Here is a 14,703-nt window from a genome sequence, read left to right as displayed (position 1 = left end):
TAACATGTGAAGCGAGACGTCACGGGTGGTTTCCAGACAGTTGAAGCAGCAGGTTTGGTCGATGCTGAGCACAGGTATGGAGAGCAGGGTGTGACTCATCTCACTCAAAACTCTGACCCGCTTCCACAAGTTTAACCTCCTGCATCCAACAGCACACGTGACATCACCATGCCTCACGTCTAGTTGGAACGACGCCTGGTTGTGCCATGTCTATATGCTATGAGTAGAGCAGCTTCTGTGGTTGTGCCATGTCTCTAGATGCTATGAGTAGAGCAGCGTCTGTGGTTGTGCCATGTCTCTAGATGCTATGAGTAGAGCAGCGTCTGTGGTTGTGCCATGTCTCTATATGCTATGAGTAGAGCAGCGTCTGTGGTTGTGCCATGTCTCTAGATGCTATGAGTAGAGCAGCGTCTGTGGTTGTGCCATGTCTCTATATGCTATGAGTAGAGCAGCGTCTGTGGTTGTGCCATGTCTCTATATGCTATGAGTAGAGCAGCGTCTGTGGTTGTGCCATGTCTCTATATGCTATGAGTAGAGCAGCGTCTGTGGTTGTGCCATGTCTCTATGCTATGAGTAGAGCAGCGTCTGTGGTTGTGCCATGTCTCTATATGCTATGAGTAGAGCAGCGTCTGTGGTTGTGCCATGTCTCTATATGCTATGAGTAGAGCAGCGTCTGTGGTTGTGCCATGTCTCTATGCTATGAGTAGAGCAGCGTCTGTGGTTGTGCCATGTCTCTATGCTATGAGTAGAGCAGCGTCTGTGGTTGTGCCATGTCTCTATGCTATGAGTAGAGCAGCGTCTGTGGTTGTGCCATGTCTCTATGCTATGAGTAGAGCAGCGTCTGTGGTTGTGCCATGTCTCTATATGCTATGAGTAGAGCAGCTTCTGTGGTTGTGCCATGTCTCTATGCTATGAGTAGAGCAGCGTCTGTGGTTGTGCCATGTCTCTATGCTATGAGTAGAGCAGCGTCTGTGGTTGTGCCATGTCTCTATGCTATGAGTAGAGCAGCGTCTGTGGTTGTGCCATGTCTCTATGCTATGAGTAGAGCAGCGTCTGTGGTTGTGCCATGTCTCTATATGCTATGAGTAGAGCAGCGTCTGTGGTTGTGCCATGTCTCTATATGCTATGAGTAGAGCAGCGTCTGTGGTTGTGCCATGTCTCTATATGCTATGAGTAGAGCAGCGTCTGTGGTTGTGCCATGTCTCTATGCTATGAGTAGAGCAGCGTCTGTGGTTGTGCCATGTCTCTATGCTATGAGTAGAGCAGCGTCTGTGGTTGTGCCATGTCTCTATGCTATGAGTAGAGCAGCGTCTGTGGTTGTGCCATGTCTCTATATGCTATGAGTAGAGCAGCGTCTGTGGTTGTGCCATGTCTCTAGATGCTATGAGTAGAGCAGCTTCTGTGGTTCTCTGGCCCAGCGGTCTGTGAGTCACAGAATAAACGCAGCACATACCCAAGCACAACCGCTTGTTAAAATGGAGGCCTTAATTAGACAGTGTTTCGGCGCTGTCACTGGAACCTCAATTAGAGCCCGAGCATCTAACACTCTTTTTATACACTTCAATTGTGTAACACAGCAGAATAAGAACAATACAGTTATTGTCTGTTCATCTGTTCTGCATAAGTGTCAAATACATGATGAAATGAAATGATAATTTCCACAACATAATCTTCCGCCTATTTGATATAATGCATGCTGACAGTGGCTGGGCATTATTAACACAGCATCCCTCTATCTGAACTTCAACAAAAACTGTGGACTCAAAATGGGTCTACAACACAACATCATTTAAGCTAGCGTTATGACCTGTCCAACATTTTCAATTTTTTTAAATTTCCCAAACTATTCAAGACCTGGAAATGACCAAATACAATGTTAATACTTCCAGACCTGCGTAGGAACCCTGGAATAAACAAATGAGTCACCCCCCCCCCCTCCACCCCAATGCAAAGACTTGTCTTGTGTACAGGCGTCCAACAGAGAGTGGGTCAGACTACAGGCGTCCAACAGAGAGTGGGTCAGACTACAGGCGTCCAACAGAGAGTGGGTCAGACTACAGGCGTCCAACAGAGAGTGGGTCAGACTTGAGACTGCTGACATCACAACCGTACCACTAACATCACAGAGGACAAACCTTCTGATCTCATTTGAAACAATCTCAAATCTTAACAAGGCACTTTTCCTAACGTCACAATTCTATCATTTTCCTCCTCCACAACTATCATTGGTAACCGTGGAAACAGCCAGACGGGCCAAGAACCAGATTGATGGATTGATGACACACACACAGCTCCACTCAGGGCTGATCCATAGACTGATATATGAGCATAACGTATGTGCGTGGCTACCAGCTCTGCGCAGCATCCCTGCAACAAAGTGACTCAGCAGGGGGTCTAACATCAGAAGATGCTGTTGCATCCAGATGAGCAGTTTCATGTCTTTTTGAAGCAGGGCTATTAATAGCTCCCTTGTGGGAATGTGGACGCTGGTAGTCCAAATGAACAATCACCCTGGTGACACCTCCAACCCCCTCTCTCGCACCTCCTCTCTGAACCATCTCACCCTCTCTTCACAGAGAAGACATGGTCATGTGCTGCTCAGTGTGGAACCATCTCACCCTCTCTTCACAGAGAAGACATGGTCATGTGCTGCTCAGTGTGGAACCATCTCACCCTCTCTTCACAGAGAAGACATGGTCATGTGCTGCTCAGTGTGGAACCATCTCACCCTCTCTTTACAGAGAAGACATGGTCATGTGCTGCTCAGTGTGGAACCATCTCACCCTCTCTTTACAGAGAAGACATGGTCATGTGCTGCTCAGTGTGGAACCATCTCACCCTCTCTTCACAGAGAAGACATGGTCATGTGCTGCTCAGTGTGGCAAAGCTCCTGAGACTGGACACCTGAGATGATGATCTACCTCACAACTACGCACCACGTCTTCACTGTGACTAATGTGCTGGTGATTCATTCACATATGAAATGCCCCCCCAACCCTGCTCTGCTCTCGAGCTGTCAAATAAACATTTGAAACTATGTTTTACTATTCTTTTCAGCTATTAGGAGGGTTGCCCTCTAGCTTTGAATTAAGTTGACTTCACTCATTCCATCATTTTGACTTTGTCATTATTAACTATTCTGTTGTGATATTCTGTTGCTCTTGACTGTCATTGTTATATTACAACAGCACATGTCCCATCATCGTTTGGGGAGCAGCGCCCTCTAGTGCATTTATTGATGCTCTTCAACCATTGAGCTAAACATTTTCTTGTTCACAGTAAAAACAGCCAGCTTGCTCTGGCAGCAGCCTAGAAATAGACTACTGGTACTAACCTACCGCAGATGGTGGATGTGGGTTTCTTTATTGATGTCCTGTAAAAATGTAATACGACCAAAGTCCTCACTATGAATTTGCCTTTTTGGTTACAACAATTTGTAAAGACATTAAATGCTGGTTGTTTTCTATAACTGGAAGTTTGCTGCCTTTATACACATTAATCTGTATATTCTTGTATTTTCCTCATTTTCAATTACCACCATACTAGAGAAAAATAGGATACAGCTCCAGATGGTGATACAAAGACTGTTCAGTATGTTTATGACATGTTTGGTAAGGGTGAATTGAGAAGTGCTTTACACACAATTGATATATGATTCAAATTAATAGTTGAACATCAGGATAGTGCAATGCAACAGATTTGCAACAATCTGTTGATCACTCTAGAAGCTTTAGAAGGCACTGAAATCTGGTGAGCTGGTGAAAATAGCTGGCGTGTGTTTAACAGATTGACATGCCAATACACTGTGGGACTGTTGACATCTGCCAAATTCACATGAGTTAGATTCCATTCAAAGTGACTCATAGCACATAGGGTATATATATTATTCACACTAGTCTGTTAAGATAGGACTCAGATAAGACACTCTCAGAACACACATGGCCACCATGTTATACAAATGACTCCAGTCAATCATATTTTAGCTTCTGATTGAAATATAGTGAAGCCCTGCTGCAGAGTAGTGAAGAGATGCAGCGCTACCTCTCAGTGTCTCGCCCTCTGTGGGTAGAGAGAGAGTAAGAAAGGAATGAGTTGAAAGTGATATGGACATAGTGGCTGAGAGACAAGGAAATCTGGATGAAAGCAGAGAAATATAGGAAATTATATCAATATAAATTTAAATAGGGGACAAAGGAGAGGAAGTCAATTGAAAATAAACATGATAAAACCGTAACAAGGCATTTGAATCCTTTCAAAGCTTTTCAATATGCGTTGATATTCTATAACGTTGTTTCATAGCCCCTTTCACTTGTTTCACGAGAAAACAATGTAGAATCTAAATGTAGAAACTCGATCACTCTGTATGACTCACCTCCATAATAGTAGAGCATTGTGAGGCCAACTGCAAAGCTGAAACAGCTCAGGAAGAACATGGGTCCTTCAGAAAGAGAGTGAGAGGTCTCGTCATCAAAGCAAGGGAGATGGATTATTTGAATACGTGGGTGAATACGTGGGTGTATTATTATACATATATAACATATTATATATGTATTATATATATATAATATATATAATACATATTATATATTATATATATATATATTATATGAACTACACAAATGCTCCTCACATGAAGTGATCACAAAAGGGATCCAGGAAGTGCAACTCTACATGAAACAAGGCTTTAAAACTCGAACTGCCACGGCGGTCATTTGAACCTTTTTGAAATTTACAAGTGCAATAACTTTGTTGAGAAAAATACAATGCTGCTGGTACCTGACTTTTCCTAAAAATGTCTGTATTTTAATTTAAAATAGTTTTTATATAAATTACACAAAAGGCAAAGAAAATGATCATTGCAATCTATTTCGGCCATAAGCGGTTATATTGACCACACAGAATTTCCCGGGGTTCTAGGCCCTATTTTTAGCCCATCTCTTCACATTTTGTGTTTTATTTCTTTTCTTCTTCTTTTTTTAAGATATCCTAACACAATAAATGCATTCATCTCTCAATTGGGTATTTAACATGAGAGATAATTGAGTACTGCAGGGATGATGTATTTTTATAGGCTTAACCAGAAACCGCCATTTTGGTTCGTCAGCGGAAAAGTCTATGCCGGGGTTTTATAATGGGGATTTCACTTAAATGCATCAAATAAGGTCTGTGGTTAACAAAAGTGAATCGTGAATCACTTTTATGCCTTTTGAAGCGTTTTCTAGAAATCGCGTTGAAACAAACGCATCTACATTCCAAAAGTCATAAAGGTTATTAACGTTTGTGAAGATTATCCTGCTGAACCAGAATTCGTGCTCCCATGAACTTTTGCTAACCACCACAGAAACTTATTTCATGCATTCAAGTGAAGCACAATTGTCATATTATTCACAGCCTAAAACACTGAGCAGCACAGATGAAACATTAAAGGATATGTGTCTCATGATTGGGAGTGAGGCTTCATTAGACCCATACACTATGGGATGACCCAATTCCCTGTCCGACATGAACTTTGACCCCACTGCATGAACCCCTGACTGTTCAGAGCTGTTTGGGACGAGGGATCGCACGTGAGCTTAGCTGCCCCACAAAGCCAGAGTGCTGGATGGAATAGGATGATGAATGGCGGCGCAGTGCAAAGCGGTGGCCCACATTGTGATGCGAGGGGTTAAAAGGTTCAGCAGACAACTGCGTTTGGGAAGAACAAAGCTTGGTCGGGCTTAAAGGAACAGCTCACCCTAAAACCCAAAATACATTCTGTATTCCCTCTCACCTGTAGTGCTATTTATCCATCTACATCGTTTTGGTGTGAGTTTTGGAGATATCAGGCGTAGAGATTTCTGCCTTTTCTCCGATACAATGGAACTGGATGGCACTCGGCTTTGTGCTGCTCAAAAACGGCAAAAACATACATGTGAAAAACTGAACAGCAATGTCTCTTTCCAGAAATAATGACCCAAGATAACAGAGACCTAGTTGTGAGCAGTTTCATGTAAGAACTAAGTAGTAGCTAGTGGGTGTAGTTCGGTCTCAAGATAAATAGTTCCTACATGAAACTGCACACAACAAGGTTTGTGGATTATCTTGAATAACCGGGTCATGATTTCTGGAAAGAGACATTGCTGTTGAGTTTTTCTGTATGTTTTGTCACTTCGACCACCACAAGCCGAGTGCCACTGTCCAGTCCCGTTGTATTTGAGAGAAGGCAGAAATCTCTAGGGCTGATATCTCCAAACGCAGGCAACTAACACAAAATAATCTAGGTGGATAAAAAGCACCACAGGTGAGAGGTCAAATATATGTATATTGGATTTTAGGGTGAGCTGTCCTTTAAGGGGCTTATTTGAGGCTGCAGATGGATCAGTGAGGGGTACAGAGGAATCCCCACAGACACACACACTCACAACACACACACAGACAGACACAGACACACACAGACACACACAGACACACACACACACACACACACAGACACACACACACACACACACACACACACACACACACACACACACACACACACACACACACACACACACACACACACAACCTAAAGACTCAACTTAAAAAACATCTTTGTAGTCATGCAGCCATATTAACAGCAGCCAGCACTACAGAATAGGAGATGTCTATGTCTGCAATATACAGTACAGTGCAAAGGTCTTAGGCACAGGTCAATAATAATAATAATAAAACATCTGTAAAGCATAGATGCTTTCAAAAATAATGGGGGGGGGGGGGGGGGGGGGGGGGTTTACCAGAAAAATTACTAAGGAGTCTACTGACAATAAAGAAAAAACATTGCATGGATGCATAACTGGGATGTATCCTCAGTGATGTACCCTGGGGTCATAAGATGTTTCGGGTCTCGCAACATCATACACCCTCACCCAGGTGACCCAGCCGGGGCTGGCCAAGCCCCAACTTACTACATCACACACCCTCGCCCAGGTGACCCAGCCGGGGCTGGCCAAGCCCCAACTTACTACATCATACACCCTCGCCCAGGTGACCCAGCCGGGGCTGGCCAAGCCCCAACTTACTACATCATACACCCTCGCCCAGGTGACCCAGCCGGGGCTGGCCAAGCCCCAACTTACTACATCATACACCCTCGCCCAGGTGACCCAGCCGGGGCTGGCCAAGCCCCAACTTACTACATCATACACCCTCGCCCAGGTGACCCAGCCGGGGCTGGCCAAGCCCCAACTTACTACATCATACACCCTCGCCCAGGTGACCCAGCCGGGGCTGGCCAAGCCCCAACTTACTACATCATACACCCTCGCCCAGGTGACCCAGCCGGGGCTGGCCAAGCCCCAACTTACAACATCATACACCCTCGCCCAGGTGACCCAGCCGGGGCTGGCCAAGCCCCAACTTACTACATCATACACCCTCGCCCAGGTGACCCAGCCGGGGCTGGCCAAGCCCCAACTTACTACATCATACACCCTCGCCCAGGTGACCCAGCCGGGGCTGGCCAAGCCCCAACTTACAACATCATACACCCTCGCCCAGGTGACCCAGCCGGGGCTGGCCAAGCCCCAACTTACAACATCATACACCCTCGCCCAGGTGACCCAGCCGGGGCTGGCCAAGCCCCAACTTACTAATGACACAGTAATGCAGAAAACAATAAACATCTAAGACCCCATGTATATAACCAAGAAATCTAGGTTGACTCAAGATTCAAGATTCAAGTTTATTATTTGTCCCCGAAGGGCAATTTGTGTGCAGCAGACATAAAAAGCACACTTTTGCACAGTACTGCAGTATACTTGTAGTCGTGTGAGTATGTTAATAAACAGTACTGCAGTATACTTGTAGTCATGTGAGTATGTTAATAAACAGTACTGCAGTATACTTGTAGTCGTGTGAGTATGTTAATAAACAGTACTGCAGTATACTTGTAGTCGTGTGAGTATGTTAATAAACAGTACTGCAGTATACTTGTAGTCGTGTGAGTATGTTAATAAACAGTACTGCAGTGTACTTGTAGTCGTGTGAGTATGTTAATAAACAGTACTGCAGTATACTTGTAGTCGTGTGAGTATGTTAATAAACAGTACTGCAGTATACTTGTAGTCGTGTGAGTATGTTAATAAACAGTACTGCAGTGTACTTGTAGTCGTGTGAGTATGTTAATAAACAGTACTGCAGTATACTTGTAGTCGTGTGAGTATGTTAATAAACAGTACTGCAGTATACTTGTAGTCGTGTGAGTATGTTAATAAACAGTACTGCAGTGTACTTGTAGTCGTGTGAGTATGTTAATAAACAGTACTGCAGTGTACTTGTAGTCGTGTGAGTATGTTAATAAACAGTACTGCAGTGTACTTGTAGTCGTGTGAGTATGTTAATAAACAGTACTGCAGTGTACTTGTAGTCGTGTGAGTATGTTAATAAACAGTACTGCAGTGTACTTGTAGTCGTGTGAGTATGTTAATAAACAGTACTGCAGTGTACTTGTAGTCGTGTGAGTATGTTAATAAACAGTACTGCAGTATACTTGTAGTCGTGTGAGTATGTTAATAAACAGTACTGCAGTGTACTTGTAGTCGTGTGAGTATGTTAATAAACAGTACTGCAGTGTACTTGTAGTCGTGTGAGTATGTTAATAAACAGTACTGCAGTATACTTGTAGTCGTGTGAGTATGTTAATAAACAGTACTGCAGTGTACTTGTAGTCGTGTGAGTATGTTAATAAACAGTACTGCAGTGTACTTGTAGTCGTGTGAGTATGTTAATAAACAGTACTGCAGTATACTTGTAGTCGTGTGAGTATGTTAATAAACAGTACTGCAGTATACTTGTAGTCGTGTGAGTATGTTAATAAACAGTACTGCAGCATACTTGTAGTCGTGTGAGTATGTTAATAAACAGTACTGCAGTATACTTGTAGTCGTGTGAGTATGTTAATAAACAGTACTGCAGCATACTTGTAGTCGTGTGAGTATGTTAATAAACAGTACTGCAGCATACTTGTAGTCGTGTGAGTATGTTAATAAACAGTACTGCAGTATACTTGTAGTCGTGTGAGTATGTTAATAAACAGTACTGCAGTATACTTGTAGTCGTGTGAGTATGTTAATAAACAGTACTGCAGTATACTTGTAGTCGTGTGAGTATGTTAATAAACAGTACTGCAGTGTACTTGTAGTCGTGTGAGTATGTTAATAAACAGTACTGCAGTGTACTTGTAGTCGTGTGAGTATGTTAATAAACAGTACTGCAGTATACTTGTAGTCGTGTGAGTATGTTAATAAACAGTACTGCAGTATACTTGTAGTCGTGTGAGTATGTTAATAAACAGTACTGCAGTGTACTTGTAGTCGTGTGAGTATGTTAATAAACAGTACTGCAGTGTACTTGTAGTCGTGTGAGTATGCTAATAAACAGTACTGCAGTATACTTGTAGTCGTGGTGAGTATGTTAATAAACAGTACTGCAGTGTACTTGTAGTCGTGTGAGTATGTTAATAAACAGTACTGCAGTGTACTTGTAGTCGTGTGAGTATGTTAATAAACAGTACTGCAGTATACTTGTAGTCGTGTGAGTATGTTAATAAACAGTACTGCAGTATACTTGTAGTCGTGTGAGTATGTTAATAAACAGTACTGCAGTGTACTTGTAGTCGTGTGAGTATGTTAATAAACAGTACTGCAGTATACTTGTAGTCGTGTGAGTATGTTAATAAACAGTACTGCAGTATACTTGTAGTCGTGTGAGTATGTTAATAAACAGTACTGCAGTGTACTTGTAGTCGTGTGAGTATGTTAATAAACAGTACTGCAGTGTACTTGTAGTCGTGTGAGTATGTTAATAAACAGTACTGCAGTGTACTTGTAGTCGTGTGAGTATGTTAATAAACAGTACTGCAGTGTACTTGTAGTCGTGTGAGTATGTTAATAAACAGTACTGCAGTGTACTTGTAGTCGTGTGAGTATGTTAATAAACAGTACTGCAGTGTACTTGTAGTCGTGTGAGTATGTTAATAAACAGTACTGCAGTGTACTTGTAGTCGTGTGAGTATGTTAATAAACAGTACTGCAGTATACTTGTAGTCGTATGAGTATGTTAATAAACAGTACTGCAGTGTACTTGTAGTCGTGTGAGTATGTTAATAAACAGTACTGCAGTATACTTGTAGTCGTGTGAGTATGTTAATAAACAGTACTGCAGTGTACTTGTAGTCGTGTGAGTATGTTAATAAACAGTACTGCAGTATACTTGTAGTCGTGTGAGTATGTTAATAAACAGTACTGCAGTGTACTTGTAGTCGTGTGAGTATGTTAATAAACAGTACTGCAGTGTACTTGTAGTCGTGTGAGTATGTTAATAAAATATTGTAGCGAATCAGCAGTACACATACAGGGGTGAGCATTGGTAGTGTCTCGACTGCAGATAGGAACTGATGTGTGGGAGTGTTGTATTGGGGAACACTATGCTGTGGGGATACTTCCGGAGTGAACTGAGCATGCGCGTCAGTCTACACACACTACTCGAAGGGAAAGCTGCTAGCTTTGAGCGTGACAACCGCTGAGAGTTGTAATATAACTAACTGTGAATAAAGACCCTTGTACCATCAAGAAGCCTCTGCCTCATGAGATACCGGGAACGTTACAATATGTTCAGATGTGGGTCTGTGGGTGGGATAAAGCCTCATGAGAGGGGAGGTTCTCGGCTCGGCAGTCTCTTGTACAGTACCTCTGCATCTGACACTGTGGGCAGGCTGAAGCACCTCTGCATCTGACACTGTGGGCAGGCTGAAGCACCTCTGCATCTGACACTGTGGGCAGGCTGAAGTACCTCTGCATCTGACACTGTGGGCAGGCTGAAGCACCTCTGCATCTGACACTGTGGGCAGGCTGAAGCACCTCTGCATCTGACACTGTGGGCAGGCTGAAGCACCTCTGCATCTGACACTGTGGGCAGGCTGAAGCACCTCTGCATCTGACACTGTGGGCAGGCTGAAGTACCTCTGCATCTGACACTGTGGGCAGGCTGAAGTAGACGTCCTCAGCGTGGATGTGAAGTCCTCTGTAGAATTCGTGACATGCCTCCTCACCCTTCACCTGCAGGTGCGTCAGCAGCTCCGCCAGGCGCACCTTGGTGGCCACACCCAGGTTCCTGAACTGCACGGAGACACGCGCCGTATTGGATTATTGAACTGGATGGTCATTTTCAAACAAGATATAGCTATAAGACAATACAGTTTATATCTCTTGATGTTGCACTTTAAAATACATAACCCGTTTCTTCCATAAGCGTTTGTCTTTGGATGTCTGCTCTTGCTCCTCTCATACTCTCGGAGCAACCCTGCACGTAGTTTCTTAAGCAGGAGAGGACAACCTGTACCTTTTTCAATCATGAGAGACTAGTATGAAAGTTCACAATAAACTTTAATGATACAGTACAATAGAGCTGAACATGTCATGTGACGTTTCTTGCCCCGTAAGAGAGTTCCCCATTCATTTTCACCAAAGACATTTAGAAAAATCCTTATATAATGAGTTTTAAGGCTGGAATGAAGCCAACCAGCGACCTACTGAATCATGACTGACTATAAAACATTTCACTTGAAGGAAAAACAAAAAATCGTTATTGTTGTTTGTTGGCATATGGCTCCATGATGACACTCCTCCAGCGATGATGAGGGGAGGGCGTCAAGAATGCATAGAAATCTCCCCGTGGGGGAATCCCTCTGGAACCATGACGTTGGTGGTGGCAGGGGAGGAGGTGGGGCAAAACGACCGCAACACGGGAACGACGGTGACTACAGAGTGACAGCAAACCAGTAAGAAGCCAGCCATAGACTAAAATACTTGTCCACTTGAAAAACTCTCAACCGCTTTAGGTTATTGGTTCAATGGCAAAGCAAGGGAAGGAGATGGCTTGAACCCATTGGCTATTGATCGTGTGGATTACTGATTGATAGGAAGGAGTATGAATAAAACGGCGTGGTTACCTGAATGAAAAGGGAGGAATGTGAATACACGTGGTGTGGCTAAGTAGTCTACATGATTGAAATGACATCTTTCACTATTTAAAACTTGAAATCTTGCATGCTCAATTTCTAGGGTGGATACTGGAGACAATGTGCCATGGCACACTTTTTTTGAGTTGTGACCAAACTCATGTCAACTCATGTCATGTCATCCACATCATCATCAGTGGGTATGACGTCACTTGACGATTGTGGGGCATGACATGATTTCATCAGTGCTTATGACATCATCCTTAAAGTCGCTCAGTGTTTTCCAGTTGACCTTTGCGCAACTTGTGACATCATCATCGGTGACATCATCAGTAATGTAAATGATGTCACAATGTCAACAGTGACATTTTCAGTGACATCATCGGTGACATCATCAGTGGGAAGCAGGGTAGGGATGCTGACACAATGACTCTGTGAGCGTGAAGGCCTAAAAACGTAAAATATTGCTGTAGTGCCCTCCGTGGGCAGACTTCTTTCAGTTCCTTTGCACCAGATTCATTCCAGACCCCTGAAAAGTATTTTGGCAAATTTTGGAGGCGATTAGAGCAACGGTGTGCCTTGCAACTCCAAACAAACAGATAATAGACCAGACAGAGCTTGGGGGCTGTCATGAACGGAGGGAACTAGGGAAGGCACATTCCAGAAGCGCTAACAGTTACGTTACTATAGTGGTGAAGAGTGAGAGGAGGCGACATGGTGAATTACTATGACATCCTGGGAGTGTCCAGAACCTCCACTCAGGAAGATATCAAGAAGGCGTACAGGAAGCAGGCCCTGAGATGGCATCCAGACAAAAACCCAGACAACAAGGAGGAGGCAGAGAGAAAGTTCAAAGAATTGGCTCAGGCTTATGAAGTCCTGTCTGACAAGAGTAAACGTGACGAGTACGACAACTATGGAAATGACAGAATGCGACACAGCGGTTCCTTCAGCTCTTCCACAGACTTTTCATCAGATTTCCCAGAATTCACATTCACATACCGTAGCCCCGACACAGTGTTCAGAGAGTTCTTCGGTGACCAGGATCCCTTTGCTGACTTCTCATCCCTTGAAGGAATGCATGGTCATGGTTTCCATGGCCACCAAAGCTCCTCCTCTGGCCTTGGCCCCAGCCTGTTCTTCTCCTTCCCTTCATCGGGAGCTGATTTCACCTCCTCCTTCTCTTCCCTGGGTGGTCTGGATGGGATGGCCAGCATGGGAGGCGGGATGGGCAACTTCAAATCCATTTGCACCTCCACTCGCATCGTAAACGGAAAACACACCACCACCAAGAAGATCAAGGAGAATGGGCAGGAAAGAACAGAGATTGAGGAGGATGGGGTGTTAAAGACTATCCTTATTAATGGTGTGGAGGATGAGATGGCCCTCGCGCTGGAGCTGAGCCGACGAGAGCAGCATCCCCATCAATCACTTCCTAAGCCACGCCTCCAACCTGAGCCCGACGGACCCCGCCCCGACCTTCATTCATCAGCAGCACAGCTGCCGTTTAGCTCCGCCCCTTACTTCCAATACAGGGGGACGGAGGGAACCATGGAGGAGGACGAAGGAGACGAAGATCTGCAGATGGCGTTGGCATACAGCCTGTCAGAATTGGAGGCCCAGCAGAGCACAACCACAGCAACTGACTTCATCTCAGACTCAGACTTCCAGGCCTTCACGGACTAACCTGGTTTTATCCCACACCGCCCTCCATTGGCCAGCCCTGGGATTAAGCAGGTTGTCTGCCACGTCCCGTGGCAATAAAAAAGAAAGAAAGAAAAGGATGCGCGCATGCTCTGTACAGCGGAAGCGCTGTCTTCATGAAAACAAGGAAGTAACTCGATTCGGATTTGCTACGAAAATTATGTTTCACGGAACTATGGATTATTATTTAATCACGTGGTGAGTACCCGATGTCACAACATGTACATAGAGCTTTCTGGCGCTGTGTTTTGTTGACTTTGAACGGCGATATCTTTATCGATACTATTGCACCCAGAGGGCGCAGTTTCTCCAATAGCAAAACTTGGAAAACTTGCTGAATGGGGCTTTAATTCATATTGTCACTAAAACACACATTGGATCATAAATTAAACCTACTGATGTGATTTTGTGATTAATTCCTTCAAAGCGAAAGGTTTGTGGTTTGAATCCTGTTAAGGACAGCAAAACCCTTTCAAGTCTTTCATTGGGAAAGCCGTAACAACTTTTGTAAGCCACCTAGGCTTACAAGCTAAGCTAACTAGCGCTCAATGTTTATCTACCACACACAGAGAAAAGAAAGGCATCTATCTTCTCGTCTTACTATCGAGAAGATGGCAAATAGGAGAATCTCCCAAAATGTTGGAATGTTCCTTTAAATGCATTTTTCTTTTTAAGCGCCACCTTTTACCGTGTAAAAATGTATTATTATTGTCCATATAATAAATGCAAAGTTTCGTCAACCCTGTTACCCTAGAATGGTAACAGGGTTGACGAATTGACAAATGTTGTTGGCAGCCATTACTAGCCATCTGGTAAAGGTGTTAACACCACATGGTGTGCATTCATGAGAGGCCAAAATTATGTTATATATCTACATTTAAAATTCCAAACAAATAACTTTTTAACGTATGCTTTTCTGGTAACAGGGCTGACACAGCGTGCTCGTCCCCCTCTGTCAGACTTTACAAAACTTGAAGAAAATTCATTAAAAGCAGATGTCACTCACTTATCTTTCCACCATC

At 43.8% G+C, this 14,703-nt stretch overlaps 1 pseudogene across 1 annotated transcript; it reads left to right on the top strand.

Annotated features, from left to right (window-relative positions):
• Positions 1–12,691: 12,691 nt before the first annotated feature.
• Positions 12,692–13,663, top strand: LOC310778788 (dnaJ homolog subfamily B member 6 pseudogene; annotated as a pseudogene). The gene has a single exon. The product of its transcript is annotated as a dnaJ homolog subfamily B member 6 pseudogene (transcript).
• Positions 13,664–14,703: the final 1,040 nt, after the last annotated feature.

The sequence above is a fragment of the Poromitra crassiceps genome, assembly GCF_964638095.1.
Source record: "Poromitra crassiceps genome assembly, chromosome: 6".
Taxonomy (NCBI): domain Eukaryota; kingdom Metazoa; phylum Chordata; class Actinopteri; order Beryciformes; family Melamphaidae; genus Poromitra; species Poromitra crassiceps.
This window is presented reverse-complemented; position numbering and strand designations above follow the sequence as displayed.